The sequence below is a fragment of the Tympanuchus pallidicinctus genome, unplaced genomic scaffold (assembly GCF_026119805.1).
Source record: "Tympanuchus pallidicinctus isolate F22 unplaced genomic scaffold, pur_lepc_1.0 scaffold22, whole genome shotgun sequence".
Lineage (NCBI taxonomy): Eukaryota > Metazoa > Chordata > Aves > Galliformes > Phasianidae > Tympanuchus > Tympanuchus pallidicinctus.
Genome location: NW_026294739.1, coordinates 27,331,762 through 27,354,748, shown reverse-complemented (window position 1 = coordinate 27,354,748; position 22,987 = coordinate 27,331,762). Strand labels below are relative to the sequence as shown.

The 22,987-nt window shown below is 44.5% G+C and overlaps 1 long non-coding RNA gene across 1 annotated transcript in view; it reads right to left on the bottom strand.

Annotated features, from left to right (window-relative positions):
- LOC128082070 (uncharacterized) overlaps positions 1–22,665 on the bottom strand; it is a 29,815-nt gene extending 7,150 nt beyond the window's left edge. The window contains exons 1-2 of the long non-coding RNA XR_008207536.1: positions 22,401–22,665; positions 18,985–19,060 (exon numbers count right to left, since the gene is read on the bottom strand). This is a non-coding gene — a long non-coding RNA (uncharacterized LOC128082070). The remainder of the gene's footprint in view (positions 1–18,984; positions 19,061–22,400) is intronic.
- Between the last annotated feature and the right edge of the window lie 322 nt (positions 22,666–22,987).

Here is a 22,987-nt window from a genome sequence, read left to right as displayed (position 1 = left end):
CCTATGAGCCAGTAGTAATTTTGGGCACTGAGGACCAAATCTCCCTGTGGAGAAGGTCCTGGTGGATAAAAGGCTGTACATGAGCCAGCAGTGTGTGCTTGCAGCCTGGAAGGCCAACAGTATCCTGGGTTGCATCAAAAGAGTGGGGAGAGGGAGGTGATCCCAAATAATTTGCTGATGTCCCATCCTTGGAGGTGTTTAAGACCAAGCTGAAGGGGGTCCTCGGTAGCCTGATGTGGGTGGCAACCAGCCCTCAACAGGGGTTGAGGCTGGGTGATCTTGAAGGTCCCTTCCAAGCCAAGCCGTTCTATGTCTGTATGATCCTGTGAACAGGCAGGGCCTGGATGAGTGGCAGCCAAGACAGAGCACCGGTTGCAGGGAGGCAACTGCATTCTGGCTCTGCCAGGCTGCATGCTCTTATGGAGGGTGGCAGTGAGCTCAAATCCTGGCTCTTGCAGGTGGGCCAGCCCATATCATGGTGTCATCTGGTTCCCTGCAGCCACAGCTGGCAGTGCCATCAGGCAGCACCGAGGAGAAGCTCTGCTTACTGGTTGCCTTGGCTTTGGCCATCAGTGCCTTCTTTCATTATTTGCCCAGACCCAGCAGCTGAGAAATGCCAGACCTCTGGCAAGTGATTAGACCAAGAAATTCCAGCTTCTCACTCCCAAGCAGGCTGAGGGTAATGAATCCGTTGCAAATCAATGTCCCCTATCAGTGGTGGAATTGTTGTGGGAAGTATCACTTGTGGCTGCTGGCTTGGAGAGCAGCCATCTGAAACAGAGACGAGAGGGTTCAGAGATTACCCTGAAAAAGTGAGGTTTGCTCTGATGGAGACATTTCCCTGGGCTGTCACAACAAGCTGCTTCTAGCTGGGTTACTCTTGCAGAATGTAAAGTCCCTCTGTAAAAAAGGCAGAGATGCACTGCTTCAGAACAGCTGCTATTTGGAAGCAACAAGTAACTACAAGCCTTTCTGTGTTGTTTTTTTTTGAATACAAATACAGCATCTTCTACAACCAGAGGCAGAGTACACACTTGAACAAAAAGCTTTGCGTCCTTTGCATTTATTCATCTCTTGCACATACATCATTATTAAGCTTTCTTCTGTTCCCATACTAATACCAATTGTCTGTATTGGTGTTATGATGAAGATGGGACCAGCAAATGTATATGTCAGCAGTATTTTTGGAAGGCTACACTGTACAAATGGTCAGGTATCTGGCTTTAATTTTAGAACTGAAATTCTAGTGCTTCACTCGGACTTTGGATCAGAAAAGATTTCTCCTATTGTGGAGGGGATGGAATTTGTTACCTTCACACAAACAAGGCCACACCTCTTTAACACGTTATGGAATTTAAATTCTTCCTGTCTTCCACCTCCTTCTTGGAGGTGCACAGATGTGTTTCCCGTGATGCCATAAGGACAAATCTCGGTTAATCATTGCACTTAGCATGAATTGTCGATGGATTGCATTTTATGGCATTACTCACTCTGTAGAGCTCCACCATGTCTAAATTCTTTAATAAATCCCCCCCACTCCCTTCCTTAAATCAGGATTCCAAAACACTTGACACCTGGTTCTTACTGTGCATTCTTTCTCCCATCTTCTTTCTAAATGCTTGACACAACTGGGCAGAGCTGACTTCCCATTTTCTCCACGTGTGACACTGCTTGGTGGCAGCTGCTAAAAGAAGAACCCCATCATAATCAGAGTGTTTTGCCTGTAGCATAAGGCATTTCAGAAACATTGAAAAGCCAAAAGGAAATAGAAGATAAGTTGGAAATCACGAGCTGAAATGTGCACTTCCATTTCAGAGATTAAATTAGGAAAATTTATTATCGTGAATATAGAACAGTATCATCAGGCAGCCTGACAGCTCATCTGGGCTCATGCTGGGCTGCTATTGAAAAGATGTGGGCTGACATCCTTTGGATTCTCACACTGCTGATATCCAAGGGTTGGATTAAGCTGTAGGGCAGTGCAGCTTGGTGGGGAGAAGGAGAGGTTCCTGCTGCAGCAACCTGCTGACTTCAGCACTTTGGGAACTCAAGGACAGCTAGTGTTCCTATTATAAAGTACTGCTGACCCATAAGCTGTGAGAAGGAATAGGAACGTAGTGGTGGAAAAATTTGCACAGCTGGAGAAACTGAGATCAAATAAAACAGTCCTATGGAGAATATAATGGGCAGGTAGGTGTAAGTGAGCAACTATTTCTTGGTCATCAGAAGTCCTGTAGCATAAGTGATGCAGCTGCAGTTTCATGGTTTTAGATAACATTAGGACAGTCCCCAGGGACACCCTATAGGAAGAAATCTGAAGAGTATTTTTGATATCTCAGCCAATGTATCTTCAGAGTTAAACCAGGGATCAAACCCCAGACTCCCTGGGGAACATGGTGAGCCCTGCAGCAGGCTTGGACTGCTCTGATCTATGGCTCCTGGCTTTGTTCATTCACTATTCCCATGGAAGGCATGAGCTCTCAGAACAGCTTTGCAGAGAAGATAAGGAAATTTGTGAAATATTCTGTTCCCTTATGTTAGCAGTAAAGACAAGGAGCGAGCTTGCTTCTTGTTGTCACTCTAGGCTATTCCATTGCCTATGTTAGCAAAGGAATTCCTCCACAGCTTATCATTGCTACATACTCCCCCTTTTCACCATTTTCTCTGTGTAATAAAGGAATAGGTGAAGAGACTGCTGTATGCTGTCAAGCTTAACCCCTCTTCCTGCTGAAAGCATGAGACAATGGAAGCAGATATCCCTCTTACGAGGAAAATCGGGGAGATGTCTCCAACATCTCTAAAATGAGGAAAATATCTTGGCCTCGATGACAGGGCACCTCATCTATGCACAACTGGTTGGAGTTTTCACGATGCCCAATGGTCATGGCCTCAGGAAATGCTTTACAGTCACTCAACATCCTGCAGCTGTGCACCAGCAGGAAAAGTTGGGCCCTCCATACTCTTCAGCTACTGTGTGTGTGAAATACGTAATCCTAAAGCTCTTTGCTGCTTGGAGTCTTTTCTTCCAAGTGGAGAATTAATGCATGCAAGGGATGGAAATAACTTGTGGAAGTTGAGTGAGTGCACAGAAGTGTTACCCTGGGGAGAGGCTGCCTCACAGCTTTCTCAGAATGAGGCAGATGCTGTTCAAGATGGTTTAATGCTGAGAAAAAAGAGATGCGGTCAGCAGGCTGTGCGTATGGAGTAGGGTTACTTGTCCTCAGAAAAATTAAAAATAGGAAACTTTGTGTGCCAATTTTTCCTGCCTTCTCTCACAAACAGTCCCCATATCTAGCTTGGAAACCACTGAGAAGATGCACAAAGTGGCACAAAGCATGCAAGCAGGGATGCTGAGTAAAGTTTTGAGTCTCTGAGTAGTGGTACAGCCAGAGACAAGATGGTGAGGGAGGAGGAGCTTGGATGAACTTTCCTCCTATGTCTGAATAAAGACAGTTTGCATTAATATATGCTGATCTCTGCATGTCTCCATTAAGTGGTTTTACACATCTGTAATTATTTCCTATATAATTGAATGAAGGGACATTTATTCCAGAATTGTATATTGCTTGCCATCAAGACGAGCTTGGCTCGAGCCACCCACAGAGCACAGAAACGAAACATTTTCTCCAATCAGCCGTCTCCCAAGCAAAACCAAAATGATGTCTTTGGACATTCTGATCCAAGTGGGGGGTCCAGCATTCAAAAGAGAGAAGATTATAAAAAAGGATTGGCTACAGGCTTGATTTTACCAATTTTATTCCTCCTGAACAGGGAAGCACTGAGCGAGGCAGCATGAGCAGAGCTGGCGCTAGCACCAAGACTGCAGCACGGCCATCCCTGAAAGGATCTCACATCGACTAATTACAGCTTCTATCTGATTTTTTCTTTGTCCTTTTCATATTTTTCCAGTAGTGCTTTTAATATCAGAAAGCCCTCTGGCTGTTTGACTTTCCCATTTCTGATGCACCCTGGGCTCCATTCAAAATGATGACACAATCCCAAAACCTTGAGCACAAGCCAGGCTCTCTCCTTCCCAAACTGGCAGGCTGCTTGGGAAGCAATAAGAATCTTTTTCACAGTTATGCATCTTGCATTTGACTCAGGTTGTTATTATTATGCAGTACGTGTTTCAGTCTGAATAATAAAGAAAAGGAAAAATGTTCAGGTCCTAAGGGGGGGGATAAAATCCACTAATCCAACATAGGCTTTATTTGCTTGATGTCTACCAACCAGTGTTGAGGATGGCAGGACTCCCAGAGCTTCAAACAGGATTAGAGAGTAGGAAATAAGACATTTATTTCAATTCAGATTTTTATTTAGGTTTTTGTTCTAGCTACACAGCTAGGTAGTTGGACACCTGGCAAAAACTCTTGGCTACACACAAGCTCTGAAAGTGTTGTTAATCTTTAAAATCAATATTGCATCTAGGAGATTGCTCACCTACCTTCATGTTTGTGACTGCTAATTCACCCATACAACACTTCTTGAGTCATTAACTATGTAGGACAAGGCATTACTTTCTCCTTATCACTTTCAGATAACGTGTGCCAACCTTATATTCATTACATGCAATGCAATGTAAAATACATTATTACTATTTACTTGCACCAGCGGAAAGATTCAAAACTGTTTTGTGATTTCTGATTTCAAACGCTGGTTAAAAACTACTTGAGCACACCTGACTTATTATGTGAGAGTGTGCTGAGCTCGCATAAATGTCGTGTAGCCCTTCTGATCCCAAAATACGAGTTGTCCCGTTGCTAATCAGTGTTCCCATTCTTACACTATTAGTTGAATCTTGCTTTGCTTATGAGTCAGAAAGCTTGAAATAGAGGCTGTGAGAATCAAACAATAGGATGGTTGCTGTAATTTCCTAAGGCTGCTGTATTTGATTTGCCTTTAACTCAGTTAAGTATCTCGGCAAACCCTTAATTTGAAATCTGTAGAGGCTCAGCATCACACCCTGCTAGGCCTATCAACAGATGGAGGATTCCTGCAGGCAAAACGTATATCTTCATGCTACTATTTTTTTTTTCTTGTCATAATACAAATCATGCATTGAAATTATTAGTGAACTCAGAGACTGACAGATTTATTTGTAGCAGAAGGTGGCCCTGTAAAAGCGTGGGACGAACAGACAGAGGTGGTAGGGATTGGCCATCCATGGACTGACTTCTGTTTGGGGAAATGTGAGAGCTCATGGTAAACAAGCAAACCAGGTTTTCAGTCTGGAGAGCAGTTTGGAAAAGGAGACAGCATTCGGGCTGCAAACATGCAGCGTGAGGGGGGACCCAGGGTTTCCATCAACTCTTGGGTAGATGAGAGCCATGAGCTTCACATGCTGGGCATGGAGGATAAAGCATGGAAATTGTGAGGACATCAAACACAGTCTGTCGCCTTTCATGTGGAGATGAAAGCGATCATTCTTGCGTTGTTATCCTCCTGATGCCCTGGCACAGAGCCCTCCAGTCTGGCACAGTCCTAGCAAAAAACCTATAGCTTCGGTTGGAGGCTGCTTGCCTCCAATGTATGGGTATTTGACAAATAAATTGGAAGGAACTTAAATAAAAAAGTCCATGGATTTTCTCTTTACTCACTTGTTAACCTTTTCTTCATTAATCATTAATCTTGGTGCTCTTGGACAATTCTCTTTACAAACAAAGCTCTTTTCTAGAAGTACTTCCCAGGGAACTATTTTCTCCAGCTGCCCTCTGTGTGCTGATATTGTCTTATTTAAAAAAAAATACTTCCAAAATCAGCTGTGGGCTTAAAAATGCATAAATATATACAAGTACAGGTGAGCCTTAATGTACAACGCAGATGCAAAATGAAATTCAGTCATGCAGAAAATCCAATGACTTATTATACATGAATGGTATGGGAAGTACATTTTGTCTAGTCTCACGGCATTTTAAAATAACTGTTCAGCATCTTCTCACCTGAATGTATTGTCTTATTGATTTTGAACTGACTTTTGCAGATTAACTCCATCTGCCTTTTTGGCTGTCATGCTTTAAAGTCCTCAACTGCCCAGAAAATGGTGCTTCTGCTATTCCCAAGGATGTTTTTATATGGCTGCTTTAAGGTGAACTAGAACAATAGCCTAGAATGAGAGCAGCTGAATAATAACACTCCCAGCTGGGAATAATGAGCATGCAGCTTCAGCTGAGCTCTGATGGGAAATGTGGGCCTTTTTAAGGATTAACCATTTACATAACCAGGAGAGGATATTTTCAATCGGAACAACATTTTGTCAGTATTCACTGTGCAATGTGGTCAGACATGAAAGAAATGTCAGGTCACTTATTACACCAATTTATCTACCAGCTAAACTGCTTCTTCTTAGGCCTTCTGGCAATGTTCAAGACTTCCTAAGATATGTCAGGCTGCCCTAAGATTCCCTTTTATCAAGTATATCATTCTTTGCAATAAAGAACAAGACCCATTGGAGCAAAACACCAGGGCAGAAAAAAAGAAGGAAGTCAAACTCTGCAGATATGGGAGAAAAATGAGAGCTTCTCTCACTTTCAGGCTTGGCATTGCAGTTCAGGGTTCGTTCACTAATCAGAAACTCAGGCTGAAAGTGTTCCTAGTTTGTGCAAGCAGTGAGAAAGCCCATTGGAGTGTGCGAGGTGGTGGGAGACTGGCTGCACAGTTTTGCCGTGCTGATGCTTAATATAATCTTCAGTCATGACAAATTTATGCAGAGTGAGAGCATTTCAAACATAGCAAGCTTTAATGCTATCCAAACACCTTGCTGTTCTACAAACAGCATGGGCAGAGTTCAAATATATCTTGGAAAATCATAAAGGCTTCAGCATCACTGATATATGAGTGCTCTTGGAGGCTCCCTGGCGCATACCTGTATGGGAAGCTGTGGGCTGAGGGTTGTTCTCTGGCTGCTGGGGGTGTCCAGGTACCATGAAAACATGGGTGAAGAGCGGGATGCCAAAGCTCATCATGCTGCAGGTAAATTTATTACTCCAGCGTGATAGAAATGCTTGGGCATAAAGACACAAGCAATGACAGTTCAGGTTTGTAAGAAAGGCAATGATAGAAGTGGAAAGGATGCTTTCCTCGTGCTGCTGCCCTATCGCACTCATTTGTGTGGTGCGTGCCTGTGATCCCTACCAGCTCATTGCTACACAAGTTTGGAAAATGCGCTTAGGCACATTATCACTCAAGGAAACGCTGGTGCACAAAGTTCAGCTGAGGAATGTGGTCAAGGCGTTTTTCCAGAATGAAAACCTGAAGGCTTTATTCCTTCACAATAAAGAATGAGGCAGAAATGATTCTAACACCTGGCAAAGCAAAGCAGGTGACTCTCAGGGCTTCGGCAGAGAAATCTCGAGCACAAATTCCCCAATTTCAGCTCATTCCATGATTCTTTCATCACAATTGGAGACGCTCCAGCTCTGCCCAACAGCTCCTGTAGCTCAGCAAAACGATCACAACAGCATGCCAGCAATCCTGACATAACAAGAAGGACACATTAATCTCACAGCTGGGCATAGCGAGCGGTAGCCAAAACTGCACATAGGGAAACTCAAGGAGTGATTCACCGTTATGGGTCGCACTGTTCAAGGCAGCCCAGGGTACCAGGCCCCTAAAGGGCACCAGTGGTTTGGAGCACACTGTGGTTAAATGAGGTGCAGAGATTAAAAGCGTTGCATTTCTTCCGTCAGAACTGTAGCTTTGGTTTTCGGAAATGAATCACAGCAGGCTGGAAGGTTCCACACTTTTTAAAGATGAAAAAATGTGTCAGTTGTTCTTAAAAAACAAAACAACAACAAAAACCACACACAGAAACCCCACCAAATAGCAGTAACAGTGTCACCATTTATTCAAATGTGGAACAACAAGGGCTCTGCTAAGCAGACATCACTTCACCATAAGTATTAAGCTAATTCCCATCAGGAGACAGCTTTTCTGTCAATCATGTCTGGCTTCATGACAGCTTATGGCTTAGCTGCACCTATCTTGTATCATTTAACCAGACAGTATCTGTTTTGACATTTGTGACTGAGATACTTGGCTTGTAATTGGGAATGAGTACAACTGAGCAGAACAGAGCGATTTCTTTCCCAGGGATGGTTGTTAGGGTGACGTGGCATGCTGATGCTGAGCTGTGTGATAGAAACCTGCCTGTTAATGTTGCAGAATAGAGGAACCAAAAACTTGTACTTGATTGTCATGTCCTTGGAAAAAAGTGGAACGTCATGGAGATACACGAGCAAGATGACCACTTGCCAATGCTCTTACCCACATGTGTGCATTGGATTTGTGCAGAGCCCTGGCACTAAGCATGGGTGATGTGGGGCAGGCAGGACACCCTATTTCACACCAACCAAACAGAAACTGATGCTGGTGGTTAGACTATCACTGCTGGTGGTTAGACTATCACTTAGATCAGAACCAAAGCGGAGAAATGATTTTACACTTGTACATCAGAACAAATGCTGGTGTTTTTCTGAGAATCTGTGATATAAGAAAACCAACAGAGCTATTGAAAACACAAACCAGGGAGAATGATGAGACTAGAAGAGAAGATTCAGTTCCTTGAGCATCCTTTGATGTAACCATTGCTGTCAGGTGACGGTCCTAATTAATGCAGGTATCTCATTCTAATTGCATGGATCAGGCCGCTTTGTCTTTTCAGTAATCCATAGAGCTGTACCTGGCATTAATCTTATTAATGGGACAATTACACTGCCTACAAATTAATTTTCAGCATGAGATTATCTGTAGGATGTGATTGTGTGCAGAGAGATTTCTTTTCTTTCCAGCCCAAACTATTCTATGATTTTATTCCCTCTGAAATGTAAGGATGGGAATCTCCCAGGATTCTCCAGGTTATACAATTTAGATTCTCTAATTTGACCCCTTCTGTTGAAGCTCCAAATGTAGAAACAAAGCCATAATTCCTCCTTTCTCTCTGCCAGTGAATGGGAAGCTCCTTTCACCCAAGGCAAAAACCAAAGTTGTATAACCTAACAGTCAAAAGAAAATCCACTGTCAAAATTTCCAATTTCCAAAGTGCCAGATGTTACTATAGGCAGTTGTGTTCTTTTCCTCCTCATGTCATTGGAGCATGAAAGCTAAACGCCCAATCATTCAGATTTCTGTGAGAAACACACACAAAAACTGAAGTGACAGCAGTATAACAATGCCATGTTTCAGCCACCGCTGACAACAATGTCTGAAGCTTGACACTGTCAGGAAGTCTAATGAAACCAAAAATTGACATGGCAAAAAGATTCCTGGCTAAAGCTTTAATTCCTGCACCCCTCCTTGGTTTTAGGTGCCACGAGTTGAAGCGAGTGGCGATGGGACGTGCAGCATCCCAGCTGTGCCTCTACTTAACCAAAGGACCCTAAGAGTGGCTTCATTCAAACCCCTGAAGCAAACCCATATATCTCCATGCCATGAGGCAGAGGTAGTCACCACATGCGTGGGTGAAGGCACTTAATTTCCCTGGAAGTCACTACGTGCTCAAGACGTGTATCGATTTCCGTACCGCGCCTGGAAGTTATGAGTGATTTCTTTTGTAAGTGTCAGGTGAGAGACATGAATGGAGACCTAATTAAAGTGTATACAAAGTACATGCAGTAAATCTCTTTGGCAATGTCAACCTGCTTTAAAGCGGCCCAGGAGAGCAAACAAGATGTCATAAATGGAAGATAAAGAAATACTAATAGGCTGGGACGTTCCCAGAGCAGCAGCTTAGCTGGTGAGCTGCTAACAAAGTGGCTGGGGGTACCCAGTGCAATTCCCAGGGCACGTTCTGGCCCTAAAACACAAAACAATGGGAATTTTGCTGTTCACTTAAATAACAGCCCTATGGTCCTTCCCTGTGTTGTAGCCATTATTTCATAATTGTTTAAAATTAAAGCTATCTCTCCATCGATGATCCATCCCTGTAGATTTTTATATAGATGTGCCTATCAGGATGGATAAAAACAGATGCAAGTTTTCTCTGCCTTCAGCTCCGGCTGGTCAGAAATTCTGGTCTGGAAGTTATACACGACTGCTTTCTGCTTTGGGGAAATACCACGGCCAAGGTGATAAATACTAGTGGAAATTAATACTGCAGTATATTGGCTTGGGCACAGCACTGCACTAACTTATCTCTACGGCTATTTGGATTGGAGCTGGCTTGTGTGTCTGCACACAGAAGGCAAGATCCAGGTCAAGGTATTCAATGCCTGACTTCCCACAGTGTCTGTCCAGAGCTGAGCATCTGCAGGCTTTGGGTGGGTGTTTTCCTTGGTTTCTCCTGAGGAAGACACTCAAAGTGTTATCACTTCTCTTTTATTTAAAAGATTGGTCCAGATTTGGCACTGCAATGCCTCTAAATTTCTGTGTTGGTCCTTGGACAAGAAGAAAGCTATTCCCAACATTTTATCTTGGCTGGGTGGCTTGGGACCTATTTACATTTTATTCAGCCATTCTGTTCATTAAGTCTGCACTGGGATGAAAGACTCCTCTTTAACCTCTAGGTTACCCTACAGTGTGCCTGTGCCCCTCTGGATAATGTGATGGAGTGGTGCACACAAAGAAAATCTGCTCATTTGTGAAGCCAGTCATTAATAAGAAGCAAGATGGCTTTACCATGGGGATGCCAGCATTACTTTGCTGACAATATCCCTTATGATCCTGGAGAAATTTTAATGGATTGAACAGGTTGATGTTGTCATTTTCAATTTGCTGAACCATCTGACAGTGTTCCCAACAATTAGCACGTACAAAATATGGAAATATGTTACCTTTTACGTAAAAAAAAAAAGAAAAAAAAGAGTATGGGAAGCTGCCTAGAGTTGTATAATAACTTGTTATTCTGAACTGCTTGCTTTGACTTCAAACAGATTTTGGTACAGCAGAGTCACCCTAACCTTGGGATAAATTTATCTGTCACCTGAGTCAGTGCAGGGGTTTGGGATCATTAAAAGCTGACCAGGAATTAACCTGTGGTTGGGGCTGCAGGATTTGGCTGTAGGCAGTGCTGATGGACAGAGGGACATGGGGTACACAGGAGGGTTGATGCCCAGAGCCCCATCGTGTCATCTGCTTGCTCTCTGCAAGCCCCAGCAAAGTGCAGCAGCAGGACCTGCCCAAGGTCATGAAGAAAGGAGAAAACCGGGACAAATTAATGCCCACACAGCAGGCAGTGCTGTGAGAGGTCATTCAGGCTGCTTGCTGGGACTGAAAGGTTGCTTTTGTTTGTGAAGTAGACAGGAGACCATGAAACATATCTGTCAGCTGAGAGGCTGAAAGGAACATCTCATGTCCAGCCCCTGGAGGCAGCAGACATATCTGTTTTTAATGCAATAGCAGCTGCAGTCATTTTGGACCCTCCACATCTTCCATTAAGAAGAAATACATCTCCTGACTCCTGACAGAGGCTGTGACATGTGGTGACCTTATCTGCAAGCACTAGTGTTTAGGGAGGCACCCCAGCCCCTGACCAGCTGTGATTCTGTGTGGGTCTTAAAGGAGCATGGAATCAGACACAAGTTGGTCCATCCCATCCCATCCCATCCCATCCCATCCCATCCCATCCCATCCCATCCCATCCCATCCCATCCCATCCCATCCCATCCAGCATCCTGTACCAACAGGCATTGTGATGCACCGGTCCTTTTGAGCATACTTGCCTCATTATTTCTGCACCAGCTCAGAAGTAGAGGGGTTTGGAGAGCAACAGGGGAATCATTTGGTGTGTGCGTGTGGCTTTTGTGGGAGCTTCAGACAGAAATCCTCCTTTAAATACAGCAGCCAATCTGGGTGACATGTCCCTGCCCAGGCTGAGGGCAGGGGATGGACCTCTGTCAGAAGGGATGTGACCTCCATCCTTCACTGCAGAGTATCAGGGGATGAGTAATGGCTCAGGCTTTGCCACCTGTGGTATGGCAGGTCCGGGAACACAGGAGGTCAGAGACTGTGTTACCTCACTGCTGAGAGGAGCATGCAGAAACCCACAGCCAAATTCCTCCTCCTATGGCTACACAGCCAGGAGAAGTGGATAGAAAAGGCAGGGAGGATCCCCGAATAACCTCTGGGAAAGGACAGACTCGTTAGGAGGATCCGTTGTGACTGGACAAGGAGAAATGGTTTCAAACTAAAAGAGAGGAGGTGTAGATTGAATACAAGGAAAAAGGAAAAAAGTACTTTTTGCAGTAGGGCAGTGAGGCACTGGCACAAGTTGCCCAGAGAGGTGGTGGGTGCCCCATCCCTGGAGACATTCAAGGTCAAGCTGAACGGGACTCTGATAGAGCTGTAGGGTCCCCGTTCATTGCAGGAACCAGAGTTGGACCAGATGGCCTTTAAGTGTTCTTTCCAACTCAAATGATTCCATGATTCAACGGGAGGATCCAAAGGAGCCATTTAACAGGAGATGAACTCCTTTGGGACGTTGGTTCCCACCGCTGATAGGATGTGACAGAACCACGGCAGCCAAATGTCAGAGCCCTCAACTTCATCCTCCTGCATCCGTGGGACACAGCAAACCCCTCCCCGATTACCGAAACCCCGAGCCAACAGTGTGGGAAGCTCTTTGTTTCCATGCTGCTGCTCCTGGAGACAGTTTTGAGAAAGACTGTCAGAGCAGCTTCAAAAAATACTAAAGAAACACACTGGGAACTGTGAAAGCTCGGATTTGAATATAAATACGAACTGACAAGCTGCTTCGTGTGGTATCATTAAACTTCACAGTTAGACTTTTTTTTTTTTTGAAAACCAAATTATCGTGTGAAAATACGTCTGCGGTGTTCAACTCGAGATGAAAACTGCTTATTTCTCTGTTTAGGGCAATAGCAAGGAAAAGTTTCCACGATTTCATGATTCGTAGGGTTTTGATTTACTGTTACATTTACAGCAGCTTAATTACGACTCGTATCCGTGATACCGCAAAAACACGGTATAGAAGCGGGGCGATTTTGAAGATTATTCGGCTCTCGGAGGTCTGAAGTTTAGGCAGGGAGGAGCGGGGCTCGCCGCAGGGACCGCCCCATCCCCGGGTCAGACCTGATGCAGCCGGAGCTCGGTGACCGCTGGATGTCACTGTTAAGTCACACAACACCCGGAGGACCCGAGGAACCCCTGTGCTCAGCGCATCCCTACTCCGCAGCACTGCCCGCAGGACTCAGCCCGCCTCGGCTCCACCAAAGCCCGCTCCTGATTTTGGGACCAAAAAGCTGCTTTGCTTTATTTTTCTTCCTTTATTATTATTATTATTTTTTTCTTGCTTGCTATTTTAAGGAGTTATGCAAAGTTCAAAGCGCTGAGGCAAAGCTGTTTGGGTGAAATGTAGGACAGTGGGAAAACAAAGCGAGGTTTTGCTTTATCCTTTCTTTCAACCAAATCTCTGTTCTCAAGTCAGCACAGCACAGCGGTGGCGTTGGTTAAGAGGAGCAAAGCGTGGGGATTTGTGAGCAACTTGGTTTTACAGCTCTTAATGCCACGGGAGGGAGAGGGCAAAGCTGCGTAATTCATTGGCACAAACAAAGTGGCTTAGAGCTAAAGCAGAGCAGGGTTCTGCTTGACCTGAGAGCAGCCCTTGCGACTTTTCTTCTCCAGTGCATGGATATATGGATCGAGTCCTGAGATATCCTGAACACACCCTAAGAGTTATGCATGTGTTTAGGTAGCATTCTCCTAAGGAAGGAGATATCTGTGTTTCACAGGATGAGGAATGACTGTTTACGAGGGTGGATAGTGATAGGACAAGGGGGAATGGTTTTAAAATAAGACAGGGGAGGTTTAGGTTGGGTATTAGGAGGAGGTTTTTCACACAGAGGGTGGTGACACATTGCAATAGGTTGCCCAAGGAAGCTGCGGATGCCCCATCCCTAGAGGCATTCAAGGCCAGGTTGGATGCGGCTCTGGGCAGCCTGGTCTGCTGGTTGGGGACCCTGCACATAGCAGGGGGGTTGAAACTAGATGATCACTGTGGTCCTTTTCAACCCAGCCCATTCTATGATACTATGATTCTATGATTCTTCTGGTTTCTTTGACAACATGGCTGTTTTCAGTGCAGACTTTGGGCAGTGTGCACTTCTCTGTGTTTTTCACGCCAAAGCCATGGAAAATGGGCTCATGTTATCAAAGCCTCACTCAGGAGCAGGCATGCCTCACCATTTTTGCTAGAAAGTGGCCTGTTCTTTCATGATATGCCATCACAAACATTTCCTTTGAAGAAAGGTTTGTTCTTGAATTCACAATGGGCTGTGACAGACTATGAATTTCAAACAGTTTTGCATGCCATTGCAAACATTTCTCACTTCTCTTCACATGAACACATCAACAGAGGTGTTTGCTGCAGCCCCGCTGCAGTTCCCCATGGCTGCTGCAGGGTTGATCCCTGCACTCTTCCCATCAATAGAATCATAGAATCATTAGCGTCGGAAAAGACATCTAAGATCACCAAGGCCAACCCCAACCCATTCCCACCTGCCCACTGCCCACATCCCTCAGTGCCACATCTCAGCAGTTCTTGAACACCTGCAGGGAAGATGACTCCACCACCTCCCTGGGCAGCTGTGCCACTGGATTGCTGCTCTTTCAGAGGTGGATTTTTTCGTAATATCCAACATGAACCTCCCCATCCCCCACTGAGGTTGATCGCTGATGTCTTGGGATGTTTTCCTGTTGCTCAAGGCCTTGTGAGGATATTCTGAGATGATTTAGAGCAATGAGGGCTGGGCTGGGACCTGCTGACAGGACAGAGGCTTGTTTCTCTTGCCTCTGGCAGCATCTTCACAATAGCTTTTTGTCACTGTACCCCAGTTAGTATGATGAGGCAATAACTTGCTGTGGACCATAGGTGACATCTCAGAGCAAATATACAACAATTTAATCCTATTGGGGTCAGACTTACAAATGATCAATCTTTTGTGAAGGACAGCTTCAGTGTTTGTTTTCCTTTTATTTGTTGACCCAGCACCACTATCCCATGACCTTGTCTGCATCACAAAATCCAGGGGCAGAGATGGGGCCAAGCACCGACTGCCACAACAGCTTTGTAGAAGAGGCAGAATTGCTTGTAAAAGAGCCGCCCCCAAAGCAAATGGTGTTGATAAAATGAACCTCTTCCTGGGACTTCCTTTGTACAGTGAGTCCAAATTCCCTTCACTTATTCCCTTCATTTCACAGATCCAAAATCATAATGCTCACTTTTGTCCATTTGCTTTGATTGGTGTCAGCCGCAATGAAACACAGCGGTGCTTCAACCTAAGGAAACTTAGCAAGGTGTTTGAGGCTAACCAAAGTGTTTCATTCTCCCCAGCTGCTGTCAGCTAAAGTAATGACAAAATAGATCTCCAGAAAGGAGAAAACACGCTCAATCCCTGAAATATGTTTTGAGTGTACATATAAAAACACAAGGTATGAGGAGGGCTTAGATCACAGCTCATCTTGCTGTCATCTCACCAATTTCTTTTATCACCAGGTCTCCTTTCCACTGCCCCAGCTCTTTCCTTCTCCTCCTGATCTCTGACATTGCCACAGATAGTTCAGACCATCCTTACTTGGGAGAAATGAAATCAGCTCGTGCTGTCTTGGCTCTGACAAAGGCAGAGATGCCCATACCCTGAGAAATAGCTCATGAGAAGTGCAGGGCAGGAGCATCCAATCGAGTCTGCTTTTTAGACTTGTATGAGAAACTGGACAGGAGAAGATATTGGCAGCTGTGGTCTCTAGCAGAAGATATTAAGGGGGAAGGTAAGGTTCCCCCCCGTATGGAGAAAATAATGGAAGAGCAGAAAAACACCATTAATGGGAGCCAGGCACAGAATAAAAGATACTGAGAATAGCCCTGTGATTGCAAAACATAAGCAAATCAAACTGGGAAAGGGTAAGAACACAGGACTAGAAGAGACCAGAGCAATCACCAGCCCAGCGTGCCCCCTCTGCGGGTGAGCGAGTGCTTGCTGCTGGAGGCAGAGGAGACCACACAGAGTGAGTTCTGCTCTGCCCTCTGACAAATGCAGCCTCACAGAGAAAGGTGAAAAGGCACCAGTGTAAAGTAGTGCAGAAAGGGCAGGAAGGATTGCTTGGCTGGAGTCTGAGACCATGCCAAATCAGAAAGAGATTGCGATGTTTTCTTAAGGAGTAGGCAAGAAAATAATCCTCTGGGCTCCAGACCTGACACTCAGCTTGCTCTAGGTTCCTGCATGCCCATCAGCCCACCCATTGCTTCTGTAACACCATCCTTGAAGGAAAGATGTCATAGCCCAGCATCATCCAAGTAAAGGGGCTACAAAGCTGATCGGGGTGCTGAGAGCATTAGAAACTCTCAGCATGAGAATAACAGCAAAAGACAAACTAACAAAGGTTTACAACCTAACAAAACCTAACAAACCTTTACAAAGACCTCAGATTAATAGTGGAGATGAAATCAGATGCAGGGGGCCATGTAGATAGCAGGGTCACACTGTTGCTGTAGAAGACACAGGGTAGGTCTGTACGTGTTTCCCTGGGGGGTGGGAGCATCGTCTGAGCACTTGAATGCTTTCAGGCATAAAATGTTTGGATTAAGACCCACTTACAGGTGCAGAGTGCACTCTCGCTGATTTCCAAACTGGCAGAGATGTGCTAGGGGAAGGTTCTGATCACTCAATCAGTTACACACAGGTAGGAGATAAGAGGAGCTTCTGAAAGTGGAAATTAAAATTATTATTATCCAGACAAAGCTGTTCTGCAAGACCTGTACTCCTCCCAAAATGACAGTAATGGAGAAAAGATATGTGAAGGAAACAGCAGGAGGAAAACAACCCTTCATTTTGCATTTGGAAGTGATGGAAGTGCAGGGGAAGGGTTGGGGAAGGGTCTGCAAGTGTGGGACGAGTGATGCTAAGCAGCCCTTGGTGAGTGCCACCAGGATCCCTGTGCTCAGTCCTGCTCATTAGCAGCACGCATGCTGGAGGTGGTGCTGAGCTGATGGAGGGGAAGGAGAGATTGGTTTCTGATGAATGAGTAACCAGGTGAGATTAAAGTGTGGCTAACTGGCTAGGAAGGGAAATGTTTGAACTGTGTTAATGAACAGAAGGGATAAATTAAGGTGGAACAAGGGGCTTTAGCAAGGAGCAATAGGATGAAATTAATAAGGAATCATCAGATTTTATATATGTGGCTTACTTAAATAAGGGGACAGCTCAGAATAGCTGCTTCTCACTCGCTCCCCAGAGGATACCTGCTCAAAGACTGCTGTGAGCTCTCTGGATGTGACATTAGCCTGGTGAAATAAGAGCCATTTCTGCAGAACTGACAGTGCCCTTCACACTCACACTTCAGCTTATTCCTCACCAGCCTCAATGTGTAGACAACAGGTATTTATCAGTGTAACTTTCTTTTTTTAGTAGGGAGATTTAAGCTTGCAAAATAATCCCCTCATTGGACATGCAGAAGGAACTGCAAGATTTGGCAGGTCTGAAAACAAGGCAGACAACAGAGAGAGGGATTTAAGCAGAAGATCACAAGGGAGGTCAGCTCCTGGGGGGCTGGCCCAGGCTTCTCACCCTGGTGCAGAGCATCCTCTGGGGCAGCCTGGTGCCTGCATAGTTGTGCTCGTTGCCCACACAGCTGCCCACTGGGCTGTGAGAAGTTAACAGCATTTCCCCTGGTACTCTCCCACCCCGGTGAGGTCTCCCCTTGGGAGGACAATACACTGTTGTAGGAGCTGCAGAGAACAATCTTCTTGCAAACATGTGGACATAACTCAAACTCATCCATCTTAATAGGACTTATATAATTTTCCTTGATGGTTCTGATTTTCTATCCTATTAATAATAGAAAAGCTTCTCTGCTTATATATAATGCAATTCAACAGCATGTCTCAGAGGAGGATCAAGATCATTTTGGCTTTCCATCAATTTGATACCAATCCCTCTCCCCTTAAATAACTTCAGTGTGAGAACAGTGAAGGGGAGTGGAGATTCAGCATCTTTGAACCTGAATTTCCCTGAAGACAGCAGGAATCTTCTGACCGATGGCAGCAAGCTTTGCATTACCTCCCACAAGGCAAATCCAGGGGATGAAAGCTCTTCTCTCCCCATAGACCAACCTGGATGCCACTTGGGTGGAGCAAGGCAGGTCTCAATTAGCTGACAATTGGCCCACAGACACCATGGGAACGGGCTGTGATCATTTTCTGATGCACACTTTTCAAACTGGTGTCTGGAAAAGGGCTCGTTAGTCAGCGTGTGCCAAATGGAATACTTCATGACAGCACTAATTAAAATAAATGAAACTTGACTTTTCAAGATGACATTTTTTTTATGGCAAAGTACAGTAGTTTGGAAACATCTTTAATTTAATTGCAAAATACTTTCTCCGGTTATTTACTTAAAACTGTCTCCCATCACTGAGCTACACCAGTATTTCAGGATACAGACTCTTGATTTCGACGTTTTACATTACATTATCAAGTTAATCTACCCAAATCATTAACCCCTAGCAGGAAAGATTTTTAATTATGTAGATTCACTGAGCGTTTTTCAAGAACTCTTTTATTTCTACGAGTTCAACCATCACATACAGTGGGGAGAGGAAAGGCACTGTCCTTCTGCTCTTGATTTCATGAACCAGCATGTTGAAATGCAAGTTTTGGCAAATGTATCAAACTCACACAGAAAACAGTTAATGCCCTGGAGAATTCCTGCCCTCCTGGAGAGGAGCACTGATGGCACTTCAGCACGCAGCAGGAAAATGTAGACCTAAGGGAACCTCTTCGTTTCCTCTATAATTACTCAGTTCTGATATACACCTCATGGTGTGATATCTGAATCAAGCTGAAGCAAACATAAAACAGTCGTGGATTTACAGTCATAGTTGGTCCTTCTCTTTTATAGGTCAGCAGTCACATCAAAATTGAAAACAACACCAAAAATATCTCTTGATGTTTTAGAGAAACCAAAGATTTGGGGAGAAGATGGAGGGAGGATGCTGCATTAACTTCCCCAGAGAACAGGTATTGGCTTGAGCACTTACCTCTCCAGTACAGCCCCCCGTGGTAAGCACTCGCTGTCTTCTCCAGGTCTGGAGTCATCTTGGGAAAGGCTTCTCACTGAGGGAGAAAAACACTGCTGTTGTAAACGCTGCAAAAACTAGCAAGTCATGACTGGCACAACTCCAGCCCTCCATAAAACTGTGCCGATTTACTCATCTGAATCATTATCAGAGGCTGAACAGCATTTGAGAGGAAACAACTGTACAAAAGCACGCTGTTCTCTCTGTTAATGTCGTTGGCAGGGTCAGGAGCAATGATTCGTACCACCAAGCATACAGCATGTACCAGGCAGTGAATGATGGCAATAATCCTATAGGAAGAGAAACATGAAATGCCAGGATTTGTCCTCCACAAAGAATGACACCACGTTCTTCTGACCTGTGTAGCCAAGCCCCAAACACAGCACAGACATGAAGCACTTAGAAATCTGATCATGTTTTAGCTGATCTGGGGGAAATGGCCCTGCTCTGGAGTCTCCAGATAATGAAGACATCAAAGCACAACTGGAAAGAGTGAAGCATTTTGTGGCAATCGGTTTTACAGCTTTGAGAGTGCCAGAGAGCTGAAGTGAATCTGTGTGTAGAAGATCATCGTGTGGGAGTTCCCAAAATGCATTGGTAGGTGTCTGTATTTTGCATGGTGCAATATGCCACAAAAGCTCAGTTGCCACAGTCCTGATTGCTGTATTGATGCACTGGGTGCAGCCACCAGAGGGATCCACAGAGTGGATTTATGAATATTGAAACTTCCTGCGTGGCCACTTCTATCCAAGAAAATTCATTTCAAGTTTTATTTTCTTTATTCTTGCATCTGAAGCCAATGAAATCTCTCATCTGTCAGCCTGTGTGCAGTTTTACCCATTGCAGTATTGGAGTTAGTAACAGCATCTCTATCTGCAGCTACAGACATCATCATTTATTTGCCCTGCTCTGCTCCCAGAAGTCCCAGGTGGGATTCAGTTATCACCGAGTCTGTACCTAAATTAAACGTCAATCTATTATCAGACAAACCACTGTGCCTAAAGTATAAATATGTGCTCTCTGATCCTGGGGATGGACTTGCAGCCAGCAGTCCTTCAACACATCTTTCTTGATTCACATCTTTCTTGCATTTCAGAGTGCCCATGATCTTACCAAAGACAAATTCCATGACACCAGAAAGAAATGTGCTGACTCCATCCTCCTCACTTTTGTTACCTGCCTGTGGCTATCCCAGAGCTGTAGCTACTGGCTGCTGCCAGCGAATGCACAACAGCTGAATATAGGAATTAATGAAGGGAAAGAGGAAAACAGAACATAATTACTGCATTTCAGGACTCTGCAAAGTGAAGTGGCTGAGGGTTCTGTATCTGTTGATTGTGGATGGGACACACTGAAGTATCTACATATGTTCCTCCTGGAGCCAGAGTAATCCACCCATGGTTGTATGTCATCATGTGGCTCCATCCTGGGAGACCACATCTAGTGTGGAGAACAAAAAAAAGAACGGCCTGGTTTTTTTGGAATGAGGGCCTTTAGGGAAATTTGTGCATGCTTGCAGGAGCTACTGGGTGTCAGAGCTTTGTAATGGAATAGGAATGGAGAAGGCTCAACACCTCAGGGAAATAACAGCTGTTGGGTGTATCTTGTGCAACATTTGATTTAAATGAGTTAGAGATTGTTTTAATTGTTTCAATTGTTTCAATTGTTTTAATTGATCTAATGGCAGAAAAACAAAAACAAACCTTGGGACTCATTATCCTTTCAAACTGGCATAGATGAGGAATAGTTTGGAAACCAGCAGCCCAAGTCTTCAGCCATTACTAATCTTCCTGGAATTTAAGTGAAGTCAAACGAGTTCTGCCACCTTAGAGGAGCTGAAGATACAGCTTGATGGAATTACAAAGCATGAATATACCATAGGCCTAAAGAGAATTAGGCCCATTCTTTTTTTAAAAAGCAAAGCTTGATTAAGGATGTTCAGAATAGGTTTAGAAAAAAGATCACTGTCATGCCTCACTACCCTCATTGTTCTGTTGAAATATGACCCAGGGAGATATTACACTGCTCTGGGGTTTTCTAAAAAGTCAAGGAAGTGTGGTTTGGGGAGCAGGGGGAACAATGCATTTGTCAGTGCTAATTGCAGGCGTTAATAGGAGCAGTGGCACAGCAAACTGTCTGACAGTCTGAGGAAGTTGGAAGCACAAGTGCACTTCATGGGTGCAGACATACAGAGATAATTTCACTTGCAGAATGGAGAGGCAGGATCTGCGCTCGAGAGGAGACGTGCTGATACTCCCAATGTACCATTCAAAGGTTCAAGAGCTGCACTGAACGACGGGGGGGGGGAGAGGGGGTGGAAGGCATTTCTGAAGATGTAAACATAATTACTGCCAATGCCCTTGGGGCATTGTTCTAACATTTGTGAAATACAGAGCAAGAGTTTTATGATGTATTAGTTGTAATGGATAAACCTCTAAGAAAAGGTTCTTAGCAGAGGCACACGAGCAGATATTTAGCAGTGACACCCAGTGAAGCCATTGCAATCTGGGTGTAGCGTGGGAAAAAGTTGGATCTGATCCCATTTAAAAAGTACATAAAGATCTGTGGAAGATGGTGACCTGCTGACACTGGGATCCAGACTAGATAGCAGCCACCACCATGATGTATGCTTGGGGGCTCCTATGGTAGAGCCACTGGGTTGGGCTGAATCAGATAAATTCAGTCAACTTTCAAGTTCAGTCAGGAATTTTCCTGCTCAAGGTACATTAAATTATGTTCTGAACCAAATATCCAAACAGCCCTAGCCAAAAGAGGATCATTTCTTTAATTAAGAATGGGCATTTTTATCTTGAAGGATCCCACAAGGATCCAATTAAGGCAGCACACAGAAGCTGCTAAAAATGCATTCGTATGCTCAGGGTGTGTGGGATCTGATGGAGGAGTGAAGGTTTGTGGTTAACATTTGTGGGGAGGTACTGAACATGGCCCAGACTGCCACTTCCAGAGCCTTTGGGTTATTTTCTTAGTCATTCCTTGACTCAGAAAGCTTCATAGGTCAAAATTCCTGTCATCCAAAGCTCTGTTAGCTTATCAGAGATATTTAAGTAGTAGATATTTAAGATATTTAAGTAGTTTCACATATAAAGATATGTATTTGGTCTTTTTGTTTCAGTGGAAGTTTCCCCACAAAATCTTGGACAGAGAATTTGAGCAGCGATGTCAGCAGAAACCTCTACTTCAGTTCTCTCATTTTAGCAGTGCAAAGAGATTGAACAATCTCTTAGATATGGCATTTTATGTTACTACCACGTCTCCTCTCCTTCTTGTTTGTAGCAAATCATCTTTAACATTGAAATATTCTCCTGTGATGGAAAAGTTCACTGGAGGCCAATGCCTCATTACACTGTGACATGTACCTTCCCCTCTGCGGATGCAGCTCCTCCGAGCACCGTGTGCTCTGTCTCTCTTCATCATCCATGGATACAGAAGACACAGTCAGAATAGCACAGGTCACTATCCCGAGGAAGTTGAGCACTGCAGCTGACAGGGATTTCAGTCAACACCATGGAGCTCCTGTGCGTGTTCTGTGCCTTCAGGAGGAGCAGGCATCATCTGCCAGCCCTACTGCACGCAGCCCTCTGCCTTTCCCTCTGTCCATATTTACTGGCTCTGTCCCTCTGTACAACCCAATAGAGAGAAAGCCAGAACTTAAAGATGTTTATACTCTCCCACTCTTTCAAAGGGGGAAGAATGGAAGGCTTAATATAGCCTGAGAAACAAAGACAACAGCATGGGTAAGTAAGAAAGCACAGGTGTAATTTCTGGGCACAGTGAGAAGTCTTTTAAAAGCTCTTAAATGAGTAGTGTGTACATGTTTACCACTGCAGCAGCTGACATATAACCACAGGAGAGCTGCACTATGGGGATAAAATGAGAGCTTGTGGAGGGCTATTGAACACTGGGAATTTTCACAGCGAGGCAGAACAAAATTATTTAGCACCAG